Source organism: Triticum dicoccoides, chromosome 7A (genome assembly GCF_002162155.2).
Source record: "Triticum dicoccoides isolate Atlit2015 ecotype Zavitan chromosome 7A, WEW_v2.0, whole genome shotgun sequence".
NCBI classification, from domain to species: Eukaryota; Viridiplantae; Streptophyta; class Magnoliopsida; order Poales; family Poaceae; genus Triticum; species Triticum dicoccoides.
Genome location: NC_041392.1, coordinates 70,603,595 through 70,628,953, shown reverse-complemented (window position 1 = coordinate 70,628,953; position 25,359 = coordinate 70,603,595).

Here is a 25,359-nt window from a genome sequence, read left to right as displayed (position 1 = left end):
CATATTTCAATTGGCAATGTAGTTAGAAACTATCAATACTTATGATTTGTAAAATTGTTCTAATATTCCACAATTTGACTCATAAATGTAAATGTACGTACTACAATTAGAGGTAAGTAAAATCTACGTACTACAATGTCAAAACATTCCAGATTCGAATCTTATTTCATATCCATTTGCAATTTTTGAACGGAACTATAAAATATTCATAACTAAACGCATAATTGTAATTAAAATAAATGTATCTGTGGCTGTTGAAATTAGTTGTTATTTTCATAAGGAATTAAGTAATGTAGTTCTTTATTGAATTAGCTTTTATTGACAAAATTATTTTTGCTCGTATTGTAAAAATAAATGTAATGACATATTATAAATATTAATAGATGTCAAAATCAGGCCTCAGGAATGTCAGCCCTAAGAAGATATTTCATATAATTGATAATTGAAATTGAAGTTTTTAGTTCATTTCACATTACAAGAAATCAATCCCTGTAATTGAAATGAAGTCAATCTTAGTGAAATATGAAACAAACAAGTATACGGAAATTAATTTTATTCAAATATGAAAGTTAATAAGCACCTTATAAATGTGATATAACCAAAAACTAGATCAAAATATATATGATTCATGATCTCCTTATCAAACAATAATGAACACATAGTTATTAATGTTTAATCTTAAAAATATATTCAAAATGCATAATACAAAATCTTAACAAAAGGAATTGTACATTAGTAAAAGATTAATACTGTTAGCAGAAATGTAACAAAGAATTAATGCAATACATAATAGTTTAATATTTGAAATAATTGGCGCTATAGCATAATGACAAACCGTTCAAAAATAAAAGCACACCAATAAAACGTTCAGGTTAATCCAAATATGTACGATGTGTTAAACTTTTATTAACGACACACTACTAAGGCAATTATAAATAACAATGGTAAGAACAAGAAAATTAGTTCAGGGATTCATACATTTAAGTTTCTAATTAGTACACACTTCATTAGTAGTTTCATTGCAACAACAAAACCAAAACAAATAACATTAAGGTAAATATAACTGAGGACAATTTTTGATCGTGTGTGTTGGCGATCGACATTTGCTGCAAAACCTTGACTAGACAACACCCAACACACCACCTGGATTTTTGGTCTTCTGGTCCGGTGTTTTCCCACGTTTCTTCTTCTTGATGTTTGCTTCCATGCTAGACATGTACCTCTTATTTGAAGGTCTACCATTCTTCTTCATTATAGCAGGCGCAAGAATTGAAGAAACCAGAATTGAAATATTGTTTGCGGTATCAACTATTTGAAGAGCTGAATCAACAACTTCATTGACTTCCTATTGAACAACAGAATGTGTAGTTACTTCATGTTCAGGGATTGATCCATATCCGACCTGGCATGTAGTTGTCTTTGAAAGTCTGTGCTCATGTAATTCCTTCTTGCAGCGAGTAAAATTAGACTTTGCAATTGCAAAAGCATCTTGATCATTTTCAGATTCATTCACTATATCTATTGCAGCAAAATATAATAGCTTGTGCCTAAATGATCTCGATTCCTCGTTCGTGTCGCCGATATACTTCTCCAACTTATTGTTGAAACTAGATGACCTTGCTTGCTTTGTCCACCGCTTCATTATATGACAATCTGGAATTTTGCAGACACCTCGGTTCACAAAAATCTGGGACAAAGAACAACAACGAACAAAATTAGTTGCTTTCAGATATAACATCATATTTAACAATTCAAATTTCTGAGATTCATACCGCTAGGACGTGGCTACAAAGAACACCAAAATGTTCGTAAAGTCCACATTCACTAGTGTAATATCCAATAGACTCGTCTACTTTGATTTTGTATATTACTTTCGACCACGATTCCCTAGACTCGGCCAGGACGTGCTTCACAACAAAAGTATGTTCCTCCATGCTAGGAAGCACAAGGTATGATGTTGACTTAATGAGCTCCTTCTTGAATAGATTATAAACCTTTGCAGTATAGATAACTGAAGCATGCTTCTCCATTGGATATCCAAAATGGACCTTAATTATTTTCTACAATTATTTACAGAAAATTAGATTTGGAATAAATTTAACAAAACATACATATAGCAACAAATTACTATCATAAAATAGTACAAAAGTGGATTTTTACAAAATTTTCACCTGTTTGTTTTTCCTTTCAGCATCTGCGTCACAACTCTCACGATCGTCTATAAGCTTAGTGTACTGGGTAATGAATGCATTTGTTGAAGAATTGCATACAGTATGTATCTTTAGCATAAAGTTTGCACACTCACTACGTTGAGTGCTACACATTCTAGCACAGAAAACTTTGCTAAAATATGGTTTAGCCCATTTGTGCCTACACTCGTATGCTCTAGTCATAAAAGGATGTTCCTGCAAACAATATTTTACCGTAACGAAATTCCAGGCAGATTCAAACTCTTCTACAGTTAGCATGTGGTTCACTAGCTTATGGAAATCATCGGCAAATGTTTTGTGCTTGCTATAGACAGCACCAAGAAGTTCATGAGCCCGCTTAAGAACATGCCATTTGCACCATCTATGTTCTGCATGAGTGAAAACTTTCCGGACTGCATTTCCAATGGCTCTAGCCTGATCTGAAATAAATTATGATTGAAAATAATGTATTAAGAACATATAATTGCAAAATTTAGTCTTGGAAAATTACTTAATTAAGTTTGTGAAGAAACTCATACACTAAACATGAAATAAACAAGCTAGACATAAAGGTCTTTCAAAAGTATTGTGTACCTATAAGAATAGTAACTAGGTGTTTTCCACCCATCATAACAACAAATTGCTTAAAAGCCCAACAGAAATTCTCTTCCTTCTCATTAGTCAAGAACACTCCAGCGAATATTACACTCTCAAAGTGGTTACTAACTCCTACAAACATACCAAATGGCATTTTGTAGATGTTTGTTCCATAAGTAGTGTCAAAAGTTATTGCATCTCCAAAGTGATTATATAATGATCTACTCCTCCCAGTAGTCCACATTAGTGACTTTAGCCTGTTGTCATCATCCACCTGTGCACAGAAAGCAAATCTATCGTCCATTGCTATCATATCACGGAAATTCTCCAGTGTCTTAGCAATGTCGTCCTGAAGGGTTTCACTTGCAATCTGTGAACAAACAGTACGCAACTTGCGCTTACAGAATGGTACTTTCTTGGTTGAGCCATAGAAACCTGCTACTGTAGAATTAACCCTTGTGAGTGATACATTATTCTCCCGATGATTCTTTATTAAATCTCTGATTGGCTTGTCAATATGTTGATGTGAATGCATGTGCTTTTTCTCACTGCAAGATTCCACAAGGGGATGATTGTGTTCCTCCCTAAAAACTTTGACATACCATTCTAAATTATCATTAAGATTTACCCTGAGTGTTGCCTTGCAACCACATCTAGTAGTGGCATATTTAGTAGTCTTGTTGATTCCCTGCACAGTAAATTGATGTATCAGATTGAATTTGATTAAACATAGTAATACATTCTACAATTATGTTTTAAAAATCCAGCACAGTACAAAATGATCATTTTTTAAAAATTTACTTACGGCTCGTTGGCAAATGAATTCCTGCATAGTTTGTACGCCTTTGGAATTAATAAAATTATCACCATTTCTAATACTGAAACCAAGCACCCAAGAATAAGTATTATAGAAGTCATATGCTTCTGCCTTTGATGAAAACTTCATACCAACAACCGGCCTTAACATTTGAACAGAAGTGTCTTCACAAAAACTCCTAATTCCGTGTTCAACTGCTCCAACTTGTCCTCCTCTATCCCAAACAAATAAACATCTATAAATCAAACTCCCAATACATATTAAGTATGGAAAAATATATTGAAAAGTTCTTACTTACTCAAGGTATCATTCATTAGAATCAGACTCCTCAGTGTGAACATTGTATGCAGAAAATAAGTAGTCCTGATCTAGATTTTCAGGCCCAGATATCATATCTGGAATTCCAATGGTGTCTTTGATACATTCAAGACGGGACTGAACTTCATTTGAGTCATCAGCATAATCGTAAGTGTCCACCCTGTTTGAAATCATGATTGCAAGTTCCTGTACATCAATAATTTTATGTAAACTACATCGAAGGGTTGTCATAATGGAAATTATGTATTTTACATTAAGTTTGGTCTCAAAAGTACATCATTGTCTTCTGAGCAATAAGGTCTATCAGAAAAGCAAGAACTATCTTCGGGTACTGACTTCAGATTGTTCCTAAATTGATAATGAATTTGTTACTAAATAAGAAAAATTGGAAATAATAAATTTAGAAGTTAGGTGCAAACATATTAAAACTTATTATGAAGTATGTCAACTTACTATTGATTCAAATTTGACATTGGGTGCTCAACCATGTTTAGTAGTGCCATAAAACCGCCCGGGATGCTGTCCCTCTCACTATCCATATTAACCTACAACCTCAACGGCTTTCCAACAGGTTAAATTAAGATTCGTACTTTCCAACCAAATAAGATAAAAGAATGACAGTGCTATAATAATTCAATAAACTTGCATAACAGTAAATAGCAGGGCATTAATTTATAACACAACAGAAAACGATCAACATCCTACAAGGAAGATGTCAAATAGCAGGGGATAAACTAACCTTTTTTGCTTTCCTCGGTGGCGAACAGATTGATGGCCCGCTAAGATATTGGAAAAAAGAGGGACCTAGAGATCCCAGTCAGTAGCTTTATACGATTCCGGTCTCCAATCAGATCTTATCTAGTCTACGGTAGCTTCATGCCTTAAAATCTGATAACCAAATTGACGCATAAGATTCCTAAGATTGCAAACTTGAGGACAAACCAGTCGAAATTAGAACTTGAGGAGAACCAATGGCCACGCAGAGAGAGAGAACTTGACTCACCAGTCTACTCATACACTGCGGGAAGAACTTGAGGAGAAATAATGGCGACGGAGAGAGAGAGAATCTTAATGGGGGAAACAGAGGAGACGGAGGTCTGGACGAGAAGGATAAGAAGAATAAATATCCCCAAGTGGTGGGCTCCATTAGATTGTATTCTATACGACTTGTCAGACTGCACAGTTGTATTCCCATTGTATAAGTTTTCCGCTGGGATTACAAACTTATACGGACGCTGGCGGCACAGATCTTGACGAAAGTGAGGAATTGTGGATCTAACACCGGTACATGCCGGCACCGGTAGAAAAACTTAGTCGTAGAACGAGCAGAGAGAGAAAGGGGGAACAGGTTTGATGTGTGCTTGCGTGTCCTGCTGAGTTGGCTGTCCAGTCAGCTATGACTTGGTCAAAAATGGTTGACCTGCTCAAAACCAAGTCAAGGGTTGTTTTTTAAACTATGTGGTAAGTTGAGGGTGCAATTCAACCGGTTTCAAAGATGAGGGTTGTAAACCAAACCGACTGGTTAGTTCAGGGTTCAATTCTGGACTTTTCTCTTTGCAGATTGAAAAGAAACTGGAAATTACAAGATCAACCGAAGAGAAATAGGTGATCATTCCAGAAATCCACTTATATCTCACGTGTGATCTAGTGCTAACTTTTTTGTACTATAGAAACCCAAGTATGCACTGACAGTACATGCATATTATGGCAAACAGTTTTTCAATGGAACTTTTCCACCAAGGATTATCCAATGTTTTTCAATGGAACATGATTCAATATTGGCAAGACATGTTTTTGTTAACAAAAGTGACCACTCTGATATCGAGACCATACTTCTATTTAGGTGACCACCCCTAGCAATGACGATGCATGGGTGTGTTTGAAAAAGGATAGAAAAAGGAATTGCTAGCGTTGATTAGTATACTAATATGTTAGCTCTCAGGCATGTGCTATATGTTATGAACTTGTCCAACTGCTCCCTTTGCTCGACCTAATGTACAGTGGTGCATTGACAGGTTCTAATATGTTGTATCCTTTCTAAGCGGTGCAATACAATAAGGTACTTATTTAATATTACTATATTAGTATATTACAGTTCACCTATGTCGGAGTACTAATCCAATTTCCATTGTATTACAGAAAAGTGAAACATCAAACGACAGTCATCTAATGTATCCCCGTTATTCAAACACTAAGGTCAATGTTTATAGTTTATACTTTATACTAGCACATAGTCCTAGACTAGCAAAAGAGCAAGATGATTCAGGCCAACCAGAAAAAGAAGAAAGGTCGAGAGGCTTTAGTTATTACTCATTAGCTCCGAGAGTACTAATATCTAATAGAAGTATGTATGAGGGCCGAGACAGAAAATAAATGAAACAGGATGTTCTTGAGGAATTTGATGAAATGAGATACTAGAGAGAAGAATTTCCATAGCCAGACAATAATCTAATTACATAAGCGAAGTTATCCTACAAAGGGGGAATGAGAAGGTTTTACTTTCATATTGAGATAACTAATAAGTACCTGGCAGTGCTCCTTCGATAAAGCTTGATTTGAGCGAGTAATTTGATGCAGATCCGCGTCCATCAATTCATATGCAATATAAGCACTATTGAATGCAGTCCTTTGTGCAGGAGGAATAATATCCCCTATTACACCAATCTGCATAATACATGGACTCGTGTAAGAAACATATTTTGTAACATTCACATGTGACTTCTTTTTTCCTAAAAGGCAATAACTATGGTAAGCAGCAACAGGGCCAGATGCCTGTGATAATGTTTAGTTTTTAAATTTTTTCGAAGGGGGGGGCTCCCCGGCCTCTGCATCAGAATGATGCATATGGCCAACTTTATAAATAATCAAATAGGTTCAACAAGGTCTTAAAGTCTCAAACAAAAGTAAAGGAAAGCTCACAAAGAGCCAAAGGGCCAATAACAAACTAGCCAAAAAAGCCACAACCGGCTGGCATAAGAAATATAGGTAAACTAATTGCATATCCTATTACATGACCGTCATCCAAACCGGTTGAAGATATTCCGTGCTACCATCTCCCACCGGATAGATCCAGTAACCAAACGCTCTATGGCCTCCGTCGGAGTGAGTAGCGACCACATACGAATCAACACAGTGGCTCGGAAGATAACCTACAAAAAATGAATATTTGCTGTTCTGTTAAAAACCAAATCATTTCTGCAGTTCCAGACTGCCGACAATAAAGCACATACTCCTACGCGAATGTGTCTCGCTGTTTCGGACTCTATCCCGTTAAGCCACATTCCAAATAACGTGCTGACAGAACTCGGAGGAGTAATGTTAAATGCAATGTGGACCGTCCGCCATAGAACTTTAGCCAACGGGCAATCAACAAAAAGGTGTTTGATAGTTTCACCCCGATCACAGAAACTACACCTAGTAGGTCCTATCCAATTACGCTTTGCCAAATTGTCCTTGGTTAAGATGACTTGTTTATGTACAAACCACATAAACACTTAAATTTTCAAAAGAACTGTGACTATCCAAACATATTTGGAACTAGGAATATAGCTTGAATTGATAACATTGAGATACATTGATTTAACTGTAAACTCTCCAGACCTAGTAAGCTTCCAGCGTAATTGATCGGGCTATTGAGACAGCTGAACCTCCATCAGTCTACTCACTAGATGGAGCCACTCTTCCCCATGATTACCGGCTAGCGTCCTCATGAACTGAATATTAAGGGGAATGGATTGAAGTACCGTTGCAACGAAAGCATCACGTCGTTGAACAATATGATACAGAGACAGGTATTGAAGTGCAAGGGGGGTCTCTCCGAGCCAAGTATCCTCCTAGAATCATGTGCTAGCACCATTGCCGATAATAAACATTGTCCTATTAAAAAAGACTAATTTGACTCTCATAAGCCCTTTCCAAAAAGGTGAGTCAGTCGGCCTCGCTGTCACCTGGGACAAAGTTTTGGAGTGAAGATACTTACTACGGAGGATCTACACCCAAGTGGCATCAGTCTCGACAGATAACTTCGACAACCACTTGCTGAGAAGACATCTGTTCTTGACCTCAAGATTCTCAATGCCAAGACCTCCTTGGTCTTTTGGTCGACAGATAATATCCCATTTGGCGAGCCCGTATTTTCTTTTTAGTTCATCGCTCTGCCAGAAGAATCGGGATCGATAAAAGTCCAGACTTTTCCTAACTCCAACTGGGACTTCGAAGAAAGACAGGAGAAACATAGGCATACTCGTGAGAACCGAATTAATTAGAATTAATTGGCCTCCGTATGACATGAGCTTGCCCTTCCAGCAACTCAGTTTCTTTTCAAAGCGATCCTCGATACACTTTCATTCTCTATTTGTCAGCTTATGATGGTGAATTGGTATACCTAAATACGTAAAAGGTAGGGTCCCCACTTTGCACCCAAACAATTGCCTATAAGCCTCTTGTTCCTAATTGGCTCTTCCAAAGCAGAACAATTCACTTTTGTGAAAGTTAATCTTTAACTCGGTAAATTGTTCAAATAAGCATAACATCAGCTTCATATTTCTCGCTTTTTCCAAGTCATGCTCCATAAAGATAATCGTATCATCGGCGTACTATAGGATAGACACACCTCCATCAACTAGATGAGGCACCAAGCCACCCACCTGACCAGCCTCTGATAACCCACAAGTATAGAGGATCAATTGTAGCCTCTTTCGATAAGTAAGAGTGTCGAACCCAACGAGGAGCTAAAGGTGGAACAAATATTCCCTCGAGTTCTATCGACCACCGATGCAACTCTACGCACGCTTACCGTTTGCTTTACCTAGAACAAGTATGAAACTAGAAGTACTTTGTAGGTGTTTTTGGATAGGTTTGCAAGAATATAAAGTGCACGTAAATAAAAAGTAGGGGCTGTTTAGGTAAAGAAGCAATAAAGTTAGTATAGCGAGTGTGTAAAAGTGGTGGTAGGAGTTGCGAAATTGTCCCTAAGCAATTGACTACTTTACTAGACCGATAGCAAGTTTTATGTGGGAGAGGCCACTCCTAGCATGTCATCCCTAACTTGGAATTCTATGCACTTATGATTGGAACTATTAGCAAGCGTCCACAACTACTAACGTTCATTAAGGTAAAACCCAACCATAGCATTAAGATATATTGGTCCCCCTTCAATCCCGTATGCATCAATTTCTATGCTAGGTTGAAGCTTCTGTCACTCTTGCCCTCCAATACATAGTCCTATCAACATACAACTAACCCTATGGTGTGATCCACGCGTGCGCTCATATGATGGGCACCAAAGGACAGCAACATAACCACAAGCAAATTAAATCAATCATAGTAATTCATCAATCACCGATAGGACAACGAATATCTACTCAGACATCATAGGATGGCAACACATCATTGGATAATAATATGAAGCATAAAGCACCATGTTCAATTAGAGGGTACAGCAGGTTGCGGGAGAGTGGACTGCTGTAGATAGAGGGGGGAAGGTGCTGGAGATGTTGGTGGAGATGGCGTAGGTGTTGGTGAAGATCGCGGTGATGATGATGGCCTCGGCGGTGTTCCGGCGCCACCGGAAGAGAGGGGGAGAGGGCACCCCTTCTTCTTCTTCTTCCTTGACCTCCTCCCTAGATGGGAGAAGGGTTTCCCCTCTGGTCCTTGGTCTCCATGGCATGGGAGGGGCGAGAGCCCCTCCGAGATTGGATCTGTCTCTCTGTCTCTCTCTGTTTCTGCGCTCTTGGATTCTGCCCTTTCACCGTTTCTTATATATTCGGAGATCTGTAACTCCGATTGGATTGAAACCTTCGCCCAGATTTTTCTCCAAAAATTAGCTTTCTTACAGCCAAAGAGGAGTTGCAACCGCCTTATGGGGGGCCCACGAGGGTCAGGGGCGCGCCCCCTGCCTCGTGGCCCCTCGGGCACCGTCTCGCATTGATTCTTCTTCCCATATTTCACAAATATTCCAAATTTATTCTCCGTCCATTTTTATCCCATTTGAACTCCGTTTGATATGGATTTTCTGCGAAACAAAAAAACATGCAACAAACATGAACTAGCACTGGACACTGGATCAATATGTTAGTCTCAAAAATAGTATAAAGTTGGCAAAAGTATATGAAAGTTGTAGAATATTGGCATGGAACAATAAAAAATTATAGATACGACGGAGACGTTTCAGCATCCCCAAGCTTAATTCCTGCTCGTCCTCGAGTAGGTAAATGATAAAAAAGATAATTTTTGATGTGGAATGCTACCTAGAATAATCTTGATCACATAATCTAATCATGGCATGAATATTAAGACACGAGTGATTCAAAGAAATAGTCTATCATTGGACATTAAGACAATAATACTTCAAGCATACTAACCAAGCAATTATGTCTTATCAAAATAACACAGCCAAAGAAAGCTCATCGCTACAAAATCATATAGTCTGGCTATGCTCCATCTTCACCGCACAAAGCATTCAAATCATGCACAACCCTGATGACAAGCCGAGCAATTGGTTCATACTTTTTAACGCGCTTCAGCCTTTTCAACCCTCACGCAATACATGAGCGCAAGCCATGGACATAGCACTATGGGTGGAATAGAATATGATGATGGAGGTTTGTGTGAAGAAGACAAAAAAGGAGAAAGTCTCACATCGATGCGGCTAATCAACGGGCTATGGAGATGCCCATCAATTGATGTCAATTTGAGGAGTAGGGATTGCCATGCAACGGATACACTAAGAGCTATAAGTGTATGAAAGCTCAAACTGGAAACTAAGTGGGTGTGCATCCAACTTGCTTGCTCATGAAGACCTCGGGCATTTGAGGAATCCCATCATCGGAATATACAAGCCAAGTTCTATAATAAAAATTCCCACTAGTATATAAAAGTGATAACTCAAGAGACTCTCTATATGAAGAACATGGTGCTACTCTGAAGCACAAGTGTGGTAAAAGGATAGTAACATTGCCCATTCTCTTTTTTCTCTCTCATTTTTTTGTTTTTTTGTTTTTGTTTTCTTTGTTTTATTTTTTTGGTGGGCTTATTTGGCCTCATTTTTATTTGGGCTTCTTTGGCCTTTTTTTATAACCTCACATGGGACAATGTTCTAATAATGATGATCATCACACTTTTATTTACTTACAAGTCAATATTACAACTCGATGTCTAGAACAAAGATATGGCTCTATATGAATGCCTCCGGCGGTGTACCGGGATGTGCAATGATCTAGCATAGCAATGCCATAAAAAATGGACAAGCCATGAAAACACATGCTAGATATCTTATGATCATGCAAAGCAATATGACAATAAATGCTCAAGTCATGTATACGATGATGATGGAAGTTGCATGGCAATATATCTCGGAATGGTATGGAAATGCCATGATAGGTAGTTATGGTGGCTGTTTTGAGGAAAATATAAGGAGGTTTATGTGTGATAGAGCGTATCGTATCACGGGGTTTGGATGCACCAGCGAAGTTTGCACCAACTCTCGAGGTGAGAAAGGGCAATGCACAGTACCGAAGAGGCTAGCAATGATGGAAGGGTGAGAGTGCGTATAATCCATGGACTCACATTAGTCATAAAGAACTCATATACTTATTGCAAAAGTTTATTAGCCCTCGAAGCAAAGTACTACTACGCATGCCCCTGATACGTATCCAACGTATCTATAATTTTTGATTGCTCCGTGCTATTATATTATCTATTTTGGATGTTAATGGGATTTATTTTACACTTTTATATCATTTTTGGGACTAACCTACTAACCGGCGGCCCAACCCAAATTGCTGTTTTTTTGCCTATTTTAGGGTTTTGAAGAAAAGGAATATCAAATGGAGTCCAAACGGAATGAAACCTTCGGGAATGTGATTTTCTCAACAAACGTGATCCAGGAGACTTGGAGTGGGCGTCAAGAAACAAGGGAGGAAGGCACGAGGCAGGGGGGCGCGCCCTCCACCTCGTGGGCCCTTCGTTGCTCCACCGACGTACTTCTTCCTCCTATATATATCCACATACCCCCCCCCAAACATCCAGGAGCACCACAAAAACCTAATTCCACCTCGACAACCTTCTGTACCCAAGAGATCCTGTCTTGGGGCCTTTTCTGGAGCTCCGCCGGAGGGGGCATTGATCATGGAGGGCCTCTACATCAACTCCATGGCCTCTCCGGTGATGTGTGAGTAGTTTACTTCAGACCTACGGGTCCATAGTTATTAGCTAGGTGGCTTATTCTCTATCTTTGGATCTCAACACAAAGTTCTCCTCGATCTTCTTGGAGATCTATTCGATGTAATCTTCTTTTGCGGTGTGTTTGTCGAGATCTGATGAATTGTGGGTTTATGATCAAGTTTATCTATGAACAATATTTGAATCTCCTCTGAATTATTTTATGTATGATTGGTTTATCTTTGCAAGTCTCTTCGAATTATCAGTTTTGTTTGGCCTACTAGATTGATCTTTCTTGCAATGGGAGAAGAAGTGCTTAGCTTTAGGTTCAATCTTGCGGTGTCCTTTCCCAGTGACAGCAGGGGCAGAAAGGCACGTATTGTATTGTTGCCATCGAGGATAAAAAGATGGGGTTTATATCATATTTCATGAGTTTATCCCTCTACATCATGTCATCTTCCTTAAAGCATTACTCTGTTCTTATGAACTTAATACTCTAGATGCATGCTGGATAGCGGTCGATGTGTGGAGTAATAGTAGTAGATGCAGAATCGTTTCGGTCTACTTGTCTTGGACGTGATGCCTATATACATGATAGTACCTAGATATTCTCATAACTATGCTCAATTCTATCAATTGCTCGACAGTAATTCATTTACCCACCGTAATACTTATGCTCTTAAGAAAAGCCACTAGTGAAACCTATGGCCCCCGGGTCTATCTTCCATCATATTAATCTTCCCACACTTAGTTATTTCCTTTGCCATTTATTTTACTTTGCATCTTTATTATAAAAATACCAAAAATATTATCTTATCATATCTATCAGATCTCACTCTCGTAAGTGACCGTGAAGGGCTTGACAACCCATTTATCGCATTGGTTTCGAGGTTCTTATTTGTTTGTGTAGGTGCATGGGACTTGAGCGTGATCTCCTACTGGATTGATACCTTGGTTCTCAAAAACTGAGGGAAATACTTAAGCTACTTGGCTGCATCACCCTTTCCTCTTCAAGGGAAAACCAATGCAGTGCTCAAGAGGTAGCAAGAAGGATTTCTGGCGCCGTTGCCGGGGAGATTCGCGCCAAGACAAGTCAAGACATACCAAGTACCCATCACAAACTCTTATCCCTCGCATTACATTATTTGCCATTGCCTCTCGTTTTCCTCTCCCCCACTTCACCCTTGTTGTTTTATTCGCCTTCTTTTCCTAGCATAATCTTGATCACATAATCTAATCATGGCATGAATATTAAGACACGAGTGATTCAAAGCAATAGTCTATCATTTGATATTAAGACAATAATACTTCAAGCATACTAACCAAGCAATTATGTCTTATCAAAATAACACAACCAAAGAAAGCTCATCCCTACAAAATCATATAGTCTGCCCGCAGATTATTCGGCGAGGGTTGGATTGCAGGAGATGGAGGGCGACGAGGTAATCCGGGGGGTCACGCAGCGGCGGATGCCGACGAGGTCTATTCACCCATGGATCGAGCCGATACCCAAGGTATGTTTACCTCAGCTCACTCTATGTGACATGATACATCCGGAGATGTGGACGACGGTGGTTCATCGGAAGAAGGGACGCCGACCGCCGGTGGAGACGGTGCCACCGCGATCTCCGGCAAATTCACAGGTGATCAGATCACATCGTTTGAAATTTTTGATGGGCTTGATTGGGCCGAATTCTTCGTTGGACTCAGGGCATGCAACACATAATGAGCTAACACAAGGGCAAGAGGAGGACTGCACACTGGCGAGGCGAGATGGCTCGAGTGTGCCGGCGGTGTCGGGCCTGGGAGGTTCCCGACCCAACATGGTTAGCCCTCTGGCGCTGCATGAGGAGGGCCTGACGTGCACTCAGCCCAACATGGCATTTACTAGGGTACGACCCCTGCGTCCTTCACTCGGGTTTCGTTCGATTGGAAAAGGTAAGGCGCCGAGAGTCTGGCTGTCAACGACGGCGGGGGATTCGCGATCTTTTGCCTCCATGGTGATGAGGTCGGGAGGTGGCGGCGACTGGCCTCCCCAGCGGACCGCCGACGGCAACATGCAGGGGCGTCCCGACGCCGAGGGCAATCGCGGCGGAGCCACGGGGGGTCATGGCGCGCCAAACGGCGGGGCGGCGTAGGAGGTAGCCATTGGCCGGCAAGTTGGCGTGCTGACACGACCTGAGAAACATGACGGAGGTGGCCGTGGAGGATATGGTGGTTTTGGCAACTACGGTGGCGGCGGCTATAATGGCGGTCGCTCGAACTGGAATCGCCAATGGGGTGATGACGGTTACGGGGCCTATGGTGACGGGCAGTTTGCTAGTTCTTCATCAGCTAGACAGAGAGTGGCACCTGATGACTATGTTGGCTTCCAGGGTCCTGTCGGAGGGTTCGTCGAGGGACCTGTTGGCCCGCAGCAGTACCAGCCGCGTCGGGGTGGTCTGGCAGGCAGGCGATTCGGGAGGACTGGGGGCCGGAACAAACGCCCTCCGAGGAGGGATCCTCCGCCGTGGCGTGATCCTGCGTTGGTGACTCCATCGGCGGTGGCGGATGCCACTTTGCGGCCACCGGTGGACGCGGCATCAACAGGGACTCAGCCGGCAGCGGTGGTGCCCGTGGTTGGTGCAACTGATGCGGGTTCGACGGCTGCTACGAGCTCGACGGCAGTGACGGTAACGTCTGCGGATGGCACGACAAGGCTGCCGGGGAAGGCCATGGCTGCAGTGGCTGCCCTTGCCGCCGTTCCAGTCGAAAAGGTGAAGAACGCTGCGGAAAAGGGTGATAAAACAAATCAGCGCAAGAAAGAGAAATTGTACTGCTACCGATGTGGCGAGCCTGGTCACTTTTCAGTTGGATGTACCACAGATTTGTGCAACATATGTCAGAAGCCAAAACATGACACGGAGTGTCCGCTTTTGTCTGTACTGGTGCCAATGGTATCTATTTATGGAGATGCCTGTGATGCATTCTTGTAGGCCTCGTTTGGAGAATGCCAGGACGGGCTTGATTACAGTTACACATGGTACTTTGGCTGAGGATCAGATTATTGCTCAACTTAGATGGCTGGTATCTAGTTCTTTTTAGTGGGCTCTAGAGAGGATTGGAGATCAAGTGTACAAGGTTGATTACCCAACTAAGGTTGATCTAGATAGGATCAACAACTTTGGCATTTGCATGGTTCTGGGCAGCCCTTGTCTCATTGAGTTTGATGAGTGGAAACAAAATGAGCTGGCCGGGGTTCCTCTTAAGAAAATCTGGGCGAGATTCTCGGGTGTTCCTCCTAAAGCACTTAATGAGTATCTTGTGGTGGTGAGTCTGGGCTCGCTGATTGGTAAAACTCAAGAGGTGGACATGGATTTCACACGTAAGCATGGGATTGCACGGCTGCGAGTTGGGGTGATTGATGTGGATTTGGTGCCTACTATGTTAACGTGGTTTTATGCTGGTTTGGGATATGATCTGAAACTAGTGCTTGAGGGCCATCCTATGGCTTTGGATGAGGATAGAGCTAGGGGACCAGGGGACGGCATGGATGATTTTGATGGGCGTCGGGATGATTTGATGGACCAGGATAAGAGAGGAGATCCGCCTCCCTCATTTGGGGGAACTGAACAGTCGGCCTCTACGCTAGGAACGGCAGCTCCAGTTTCCGTGTCCACGCCCATGACCGAGCTTCGATTCGGTTCTTTTGGGGTGGCTTCGGTGCCTGCTCGCCTATGGGCTTATAAGATGGACAGTACAGACCCGACGGAGAGTGAGTTACCTCCGTTGTCACCCGTTCGCTTCTCTTATGCGATGGGACGCGCCAGTTTGTGTTCACCCCCGAAGTCGACGCAGGGGGGGAGCTCCAGGCGGGTGGTTACCCCTTATGTGACTAAGGGTGCTATGATCTCTTCGGACAACACTAAGGATAGGTCTCCTATACTAACATAGGAGGTGGACATGGTGGGAGAGTTATCTTCGGTGGGCGAGCGCCCGACATCGGTTGTGGTTCGGATTTCTTCTCCATTGCCTATGCAGGCGGTGACACCCGCACAGGAGGATGTTGCTTCGCGGATTCAGATGGAATCACTCCCACCACGGGAGGCGGCGCGAGTGTTGCCTTTGGAGACTTATGTCCAGCCACACACTGCTGACCGACTGGAGGCTTCGGTTGAGGAGGTGGTGGCATTTGGTGGTATACCTGATCCGACATCTGGGGGGAGACGGACCAGCAGGCGCATCCAGGAGCAGCCGGACGCAGATGACTTTCAGATGGGGAGAGCCATGCGGGCTGCCAAGATTCGAGATGTCGAGGCCATTTCAGCTTTGTCAGTTAACACTGAGTTTTCAGTTTTGCATTTTTCCGAGAATGATATTATGCATTGGGCTGATAGTTTAGCTATTTCTTGGGGAGTAGCAATAGTGAGGTTGCAACTTCCATTAACGATTTACTTGATCTAGAGGCTGATCGCGCACTTAATATGCTTAAAATCATAGCAGCTGTCAAACCAATGAAAGAAAGCGAAATTAATGAACTAGGAGTTAATGAATTGGATGTGTTATGTGAGGATTTAGTCCCGAGTAATTTTCTAGAAGGGGAGAACATGGATGTGGATGGGCATGCGGCCGATCTACAACCATATGATGGTCTTGGCAACGAGCACGGTCATGCGGATTGTGAACTCGAACCGGCAGCACCTAGGCGTAAACGGCAGAAGAATTATGATCTTTCTGCGGTACGGCGAAGTGCTCGAGTTAGAGCTAGAAAGAAATTTCATGATGAAAAATGAAAGGTATCTTCTGGAATAGCAGAGGTCTGAGGGACTTGGCTAAACGAAGATTTCTAGCTGACGCTTCCAGGGAACACAAGTTGGATTTTGTCGCACTGTTAGAGACAGGACGTGATAATTTCACATCACAATTTTTGGGGACGATGTCAGGGGGTTGGATTTTGACTGGCATTGCTTGCCACCTCGGGGAAGATCAAGTGGGATTCTCCTTGGAGTTAATTGTGAGACTCTTGAGGTGCTAAATGTTTTCTTGGGAGATTTCGCTGTTAAATTCCATGTTCAGTCTAAGGTGGACGGATTCAGATGGGCTCTTGTGGCTGTGTATGGCGTGGCACAACCGGAACTCAAACCGAACTTTCTTGCCGATCTTGCTAGAATTTGTGGAGGGGAGACTCTACCCATTCTGGTAGGTGGGGATTTCAACATCATTAGAAGAAGAGAGGAGAAAAACAGTGATAATTTTGATGCCAGATGGTCCTTTATGTTTAACGCGATTATTGAAAGTTTGGACCTACGTGAGATTGCGCTCACTGGTAGGCAATTTACTTGGGCAAATAATCTTCCTACCCCGACTTATGAAAAGCTGGATTGGGTTCTCATGAGTGTTGAGTGGGAACAAAAATTTCCTCTAGTGTCACTGCAGGCAATGCCTAGAGGAGTTTCTGATCACACGCCACTTCTTGTTGATTCAGGTGAGGCGACTCACTTGGGAAATAAGAGTGTTTTATCTTTCAAAAATGTGTGGTTCGAGAGAGAGGACTTCCTTGAGTTGGTAGCAAGGGAGTGGGCGGCTGAGCAAAGAGGTGCCTCTACGGAGGAAAGATGGCAATACAAGATTAGACATCTTAGACAGATCCTTAGAGGCTGGGCTAAGAATAATAGTGGAACTTATAGACTTGAGAAGGAGAGACTTCTCAAGTTGATTGATGATCTTGATATTAAGGCAGAGAGTGTGCCTCTAGCCATAGATGACCGAGTATCTAAGAGAGAGGCTGAGGTCAGTCTGGCAAAGCTTCTTAGAGAGGAAGAAATGAAGTGGGCGCGTAGAGCAAAAGTACGCCAAGTGGTTTAAGGGGATAACAACACTCAATTTTTCCACATGATTGCTAATTGAAAACATAGGAAAAAGAAAATCATTCAACTTGAACAGGATGAGGGAACGATTGTAGGTCATGAGAACCTTAAGCTTTACATCTCTAATTTCTATAAACAATTATTCAGGGCTCCAGTTGAGAATTTTGTCAACCTGGATGAGGACAGAGTTGATGACATACCTCAACTTCGAGATGATGAGAATGAGATTCTCACAGCCCCTTTTTCGGAGAAGGAGGTGTATGAAGCGATTACTCAAATGAAAAACAACAAAGCTCCTGGTCTGGATGGCTTTCCAGTGGAATTTTAGAAGAAGTGTTGGGGTATCATTAAAGGTGACTTCATGCCTATGTTCAATGATCTCTTTAATGGACACCTGCAACTTTTCAAATTAAACTTTGGGACTATTACTTTGCTGCCAAAGAAGGAGGGAGCGGTCCGCATTGAGCAATTCAGGCCGATCTGTTTGCTCAATGTGATCTTTAAAATTTTCACGAAGGTTGGCACAAACCGTCTCACACAGATTGCGCACAGTGTGGTGCAGCCAACACATACCGCTTTCATGCCAGGACGACATATCCTAGAGGGGGTGGTTGTCTTGCATGAGACCCTTCATGAAATCCACTCGAAAAAACTGGTGGATTTTGAAAAGGCCTAAGATAAAGTCAAGTGGCCTTTTTGCAACAAGCGTTGCACATGAAAGGATTTGACGAAGCTTGGAGAAAATAGGTCGAATCCTTTGTGTATGGAGGGAGCGTTGGTATTAAAGTTAATGATGATATTGGTCATTACTTTCAAACTCTTAAACGATTAAGACAGGGTGATCCCATGTCACCGATCCTTTTTAATATTGTGGTTGATATGTTGACAGTGCTTGTTAACAGAGCAAAACAAGATGGTCAGGTAGGTGGTCTTATCCCACATCTAGTTGATAGTGGGGTATCTATCCTACAATACGCAGACGATACAATTATTTTCATGGAGCATGACCTCGCGAAAGCAAGGAACATGAAGTTAGTTCTTTGCTTATTCGAACAACTGCCTGGCCTCAAGATTAATTTTAATAAGAGTGAATTGTTCTGCTTTGGACGCGCCAAGGAGGAGCAAGAACAATATAAACAGTTGTTCGGGTGTGAATTAGGTGTGCTTCCCTTTACGTATCTAGGGATACCAATTCATCATCGCAAACTTACTAATAAAGAATGGAAATGTATTGAGGATCGGTTTGAGAAGAAATAGTTGCTGGAAAGGTAAACTTTTGCCGTACGGAGGAAGGCTAATTCTTATTAATTCGGTGCTAACGAGCATGCCAATATTCCTCCTCCCTTTCTTTGAAGTACCAGTAGGAGTACGGAAATGATTAGACTTGTACCAATCCAGATTCTTTTGGAAAATTGATGAGAATAAGGCCAAGTATAGGCTCTCCAAGTGGGAGATGATTTGTAGACCAAATGACCAGGGTGGATTGGGTGTTGAGAATTTAGAAGTGAAAAATAGGTTCTTATTGAGCAAATGGTTATACCGCCTTTCAGTGGAGACTGAGGGGGTGTGGTTGCAATTACTTCGAAACAAGTACTTATACGCTAAGTATTTGGCTCAGGTAACGGCACAGCCATCGGACTCACCTTTTTGGAAAGGACTTATGAGGACAAAGGTTGCTTTCTTTAACAGAGTGACATTTAAAGTGGGGAATGGGCAACAAACTCGATTCTGGGAGGATACTTGGCTAGGGGGCACTAGATTAGCGTTACAGTATCCAGTTTTATATCACATCGCACAACAGAAAGAAGTTTATGTTGTGTCTGTGTTGCAGTCCATTCCACTTCATATTCAATTTCGACGGGCACTTGTGGGTCCATGCTGGGATAGATGGTTGCATCTTGTGCGTAGGTTAATGGAGATTAATCTTTCTAATGCCAATGACACGATAAGTTGGAAGTTAACGGGGTCAGGTGTTTTCACGGTTAAATCAATGTATACGGATTTAATCAATACTGAAGACATCCCAAGGTCGGGCCATATCTAGAAAATTAATGTGCCATTGAAAATAAAAGTGTTTATGTGGTTTTCTCACAAAGGTGTAATCTTAACCAAAGATAATTTAGCCAAACTCAATTGGGAAGGGAGTCAACGATGTTGCTTTTGTGACTAGAATGAAACAATTGAATATCTAATTATTAAATGTCCGATTGCTAGATTACTTTGGAGAACTATTCATGTTGCTTTTAACATCACTCCGCCAACTTCAATATCACAGTTTTTTCATGACTGGCTGAATGGGGTGGCACCTCAGATAGCTGCACAAATCAGAGTCGGAGCATGTGCGTTGCTTTGGGCGATATGGAATTGTCGGAATGATGTAGCCTTTAACAGACAAAACATTACTAATTTTTTGCAGGTCATCTTCAGAGTGTCTACATGGATCCATACGTGGTCCTTACTGAGCCATACGGACCACAGGGTGCACATGGCTATTGGTGTTGGAAATATGCTCTAGAGGCAATAACAAATTGGTTATTATTATATTTCCTTGTTCATGAGAATCGTTTATTATCCATGCTATAATTGTATTGATAGGAAACTCAGATACATGTGTGGATACATAGACAACACCATGTCCCTAGTAAGCCTCTAGTTGACTAGCTCGTTGATCAATAGATGGTTACGGTTTCCTGACCATGGACATTGGATGTCGTTGATAACGGATCACATCATTAGGAGAATCATGTGATGGACAAGACCCAATCCTAAGCCTAGCACAAAGATCATGTAGTTCGTATGCTAAAGCTTTTCTAATGTCAAGTATCATTTCCTTAGACCATGAGATTGTGCAACTCTTGGATACCGTAGGAATGCTTTGGGTGTACCAAACGTCACAACGTAACTAGGTGGCTATAAAGGTACACTACGGGTATCTCCCAAAGTGTCTGTTGGGTTGGCACGAATCGAGACTGGGATTTGTCACTCCGTGTGACGGAGAGGTATCTCTGGGCCCACTCGGTAGGACATCATCATATGCGCAATGTGACCAAGGGGTTGATCACGGGATGATGTGTTACGGAACGAGTAAAGAGACTTGCCGGTAACGAGATTGAACAAGGTATCGGATACCGACGATCGAATCTCGGGCAAGTACAATACCGCTGGACAAAGGGAATTGAATGCAGAATTGATTAAATCCTCGACATCGTGGTTCATCCGATGAGATCATCGTGGAACATGTGGGAGCCAACATGGTATCCAGATCCCGCTGTTGGTTATTGGCCGGAGAGGTGTCTCGGTCATGTATACAAGGTTCTCGAACCCGTAGGGTCTACACACTTAAGGTTCAGTGACGCTAGGGTTATAGGGAAATAGTATGTGGTTACCGAAGGTTGTTCGGAGTCCCGGATGAGATCCCGGACATGGCGAGGAGCTCCGGAATGGTCCGGAAGTGAAGATCGGTATATTGGACGAAGGGTATTGGAGTCCGGAATTGTTCCGGGGGTACCAGGTGATGACCAGCGTGTCCGAAAGGGGTTCCGGAGGCCCCGGCAAGCGTTAGGGGGCCTTATGGGCCAAGGGGAGAGGGCACATCAGCCCACTAAGGGGCTGAGCGCCCCTCCCACCCCATCTCATGTAACCAGGAGAGGTGGGGGCGCCACCCCTAGGGCAGCCGCCCCTCCCGGCTTGGGGGGCAAGTTTCCTAGGGGGTGGGAGCGCCCAAACCCATCTAGGGTTTCCCCTGTGGCCGCCGCCCCTCCCCTAGGGAACCCTAGGGCGCCTCACCCTCCTCCCTTCCCCCTATATAGAGTGAGGGAGAGAGAGGGCAGCCACACCTAAGTTCTGGCGCAGCCCTCCCCCTCTCCCAAGTCCTCCTCCTCTCCCGCGGTGCTTGGCGAAGCCCTGCAAGATTGCCACGCTCCTCCTTCACCACCACGCCGTCGTGCTGCTACTGGACGGAGTCTTCCCCAACCTCTCCTTCTCCCCTTGCTGGATCAAGGCATGGGAGACGTCCCTGGGCTGTACGTGTGTTGAACACGGAGGTGCCGTCCGTTCGGCACTAGGATCATCGGTGATTTGGATCATGACGAGTACGACTCCATCAACCCTGTTCACTTGAACGCTTCCGCTTAGGGATCTACAAGGGTATGTAGATGCACTCTCCTTCCCTCGTTGCTAGATGACTCCATAGATTGATCTTGGTGATGCGTAGAAAATTTTAAATTTCTGCGACGATCCCCAACAATTGGGTGCAACCGATGGGAAACGGTTGCACGGGATACATACAAACGATATGGATGGCGGTCCAGTAATAGGCTAGGTGTGTAGACATCTTGATCTATTATAGCCGGTTGTGGCTTTTTTTATTTTTGGCCGCGTGTGGCATTTGTTCCTTCATGACCTATTGAGACCACTCGAGGAGACTTTTGGACCTCTTTTATTAATAAAATGGCTGTGTGCATCGAATGATGCAGAGGCCGGGGGTTAACCTCCTTTTCTAAAAAAAAAAGCTCCGAGAGTACTAATATCTAACAGAAGTATGTATGAGGGCCGAGGCAGAAAATAAATGAAACAGGATGTACTCGAGGAATTAGATGAAATGAGATACTAGAGAGAAGAATTTCCATAGCCAAACAATAATCTAATTACATAAGCGAAGTTATCCTACAAAGGGGGAATGAGAAGGTTTTACTTTCATATTGAGATAACTAATAAGTACCTAGCAGTGCTCCTCCGATAAAGCTTGATTTGAGCGAGTAATTTGCTGCAGATCCGCGTCCATCAATTCATATGCAATATAAGCACTATTGAGTGCAGTCCTTTGTGCAGGAGGTATAATATCCCCTATTACAACAATCTGCATAATAGATGGACTTGTGTAAGAAACATATTTTGTAACATTCACGCGTGACTTCTTTTTTCCAAAAAGGAAATAACTATGGTAAGCAGCAACAGGGCCACATGCCTATGATAATGTTTAGTTTTTACATTTTTTTTGAAAAGGGGGGCTCCCCGGCCTCTGCATCAGAACGATGCATACGACCAACTTTATAAATAATCAAATAGGTCCAACAAGGTCTTAAAGTCTCAAATGAATGTAAAGCAAAGCTCACAAAGAGACAAAGGGCCAATAACAAACTAGCCAAAAAGCCACAACCGGCTGGCATAAGAAAGATAGGTAAACTAATTGCGTATCCTATTACATGACCGCCATCCAAACCGGTTGAAGATATCCCGTGCTACCATCTCCCACCGGATAGATCCAGTAACCAAACGCTCCCTGGCCTCCGTCAGAGTGAGTAGCGACCACATACGGATCAACGCAGTGGCTCGGAAGATAACCTGCAAAAAATGAATATTTGTTGTTCTATTAAAAACCAAATCATTTCTGCAGTTCCAGACTGCCCACAATAAGGCACATTGAAAGGATCGATATAGTTGACTAGAGGGGGGGTGAATAGGCAACTAACAATTTTTAGCTTTTCTTTAACAATTTAAACTTTGCATCAAAGTAGGTTGTCTAGATATGCAACTAAGGTTGTCTAGATATTATTAGCTTTTCTTTAACAATTTAAACTTAACAACTTAAACCTATATGATGCAACAATAATAAGTACACAAGCAAGCAAGAGATATATCACAAATAAGCTTGCACAAGCAAAGGCACGAGATAACCAAGAGTGGAGCCGGTGGAGACGAGGATGTGTTACCAAAGTTCCTTCCCTTTGAAGGGAAGTACGTCTCCGTTGGAGCGGTGTGGAGGCACAATGCTCCCCAAGATGCCACTAGGGCCACCGTATTCTCCTCACGCCCTCACACAATGTGAGATGCCGTGATTCCACTATTGGTGCCCTTGGAGGCGGCGACCGAACCTTTACAAACAAGGTTGGGGCAATCTCCACAACTTAATTGGAGGCTCCCAACAACACCACGAATCTTCACCACAATGGACTATGGCTCCGCGGTGACCTCAACCGTCTAGGGTGCTCAAACACCCAAGAGTAACAAGATCCGTAAGGGATTAGTGGGGGGAATCAAATTTCTCTTGGTGGAAGTGTAGATCGGGGCCTTCTCAACCACTCCCGAGCAAATCAACAAGTTTGATTGGCTAGGGAGTGAGATCGGGTGAAAATGGAGCTTGGAGCAACAATGGAGCTTAGGGTTAGAAGAGGTGGTCAACTAGAGGAAGAAGACACCCCTTATACAGTTGTGGACAAAATCCAACCGTTATCCACCTAACCAGCCCGCGACTTGCGGTACTACCGCCCCTGACCAGCGGTACTACCGTAAGGCCAGGAGGTACTTCCGCCCCTGACCAGCGGTACTACCGCAAGATTTGCGGCACTACCGTGAGGGACCGCGGTACTACCGCAGCAGCAGTAGGAGCTAGGACAGACCTGTAGCACAAGGGCTGAGGGCGGTACTGCCGCAGGCGCGGTACTACCACTCCCCCTTGCAGTACTACCGCAAGGCAGGAAACTCCTAGCCTGGAAAGAGCACGAATGAATAAAAATACATTCGTGCCTACTTCCGCTGGAAAATAGACGATGCAAAAATCTGACACAGTACTACCGCCTGGCAGCTGAGCCAGCCCGCGCGCGGTACTACCGCGCACGGGGTGCGGTACTACCGCGGAGGCGCGGATGTAAAAAATTACATTCCCCCCTACTACCGCAAAGAAGCGGCACTTGGCCTGGGGGCCACGGTACTACGACTCTGGAGGAGCGGTACTACTGTGGGCTCCTGCGGTACTACTGCGCCTAAGTACGGTACTATCACTGGTGCCTGCGGTACTACCGCTCCAGGGAGCAGTACTACCGCAAGCCCAACATCAGCAACCAGGACAAAGCAAAGAGGATAAACGGAGGATGCTCCAATGCGTATGGGAAAGGTGGAGACAAGGAAGAAAACGGGTACGTGATGATTCCACCCGAACCTTTCCGACGTGGACCCCCTCTTAATAGTACGACTTTCCTACGACTCAAATCCACCAAAAAGAAACGTAGAAAAACGCCATCTTCAATAGTCTTCGAGGGGCACCAAACCGTCTTGTGCCTAGCGATGAAACGTCTGGGCAACTCAAGGCACATGATTAGTCCGCAAAATCATTGTCATCAATCACCAAAACACCTTAGGGATAAATATGCCCTTACAATCTCCCCCTTTTTGGTGGATTGATGACAATACATGATTTGCACAAAGGGAAATAATATTGAGCAAACGCAAACCCCTCCTCTCTAGAATATAGACGGGCTTCCCCTAGATGTGTGCAAACTAGATGGGTGCTTTGGACTGCACGACACACATACTAGGATCAAAACTCCCCCTATATTTTAGAGACAAGGCATATCTTGCAATAGTAAGGCAAACACTAGACAAGATAGCAAATACGAGCATAACATAAGTAGTACAATCATAAGCTCACTAAGAT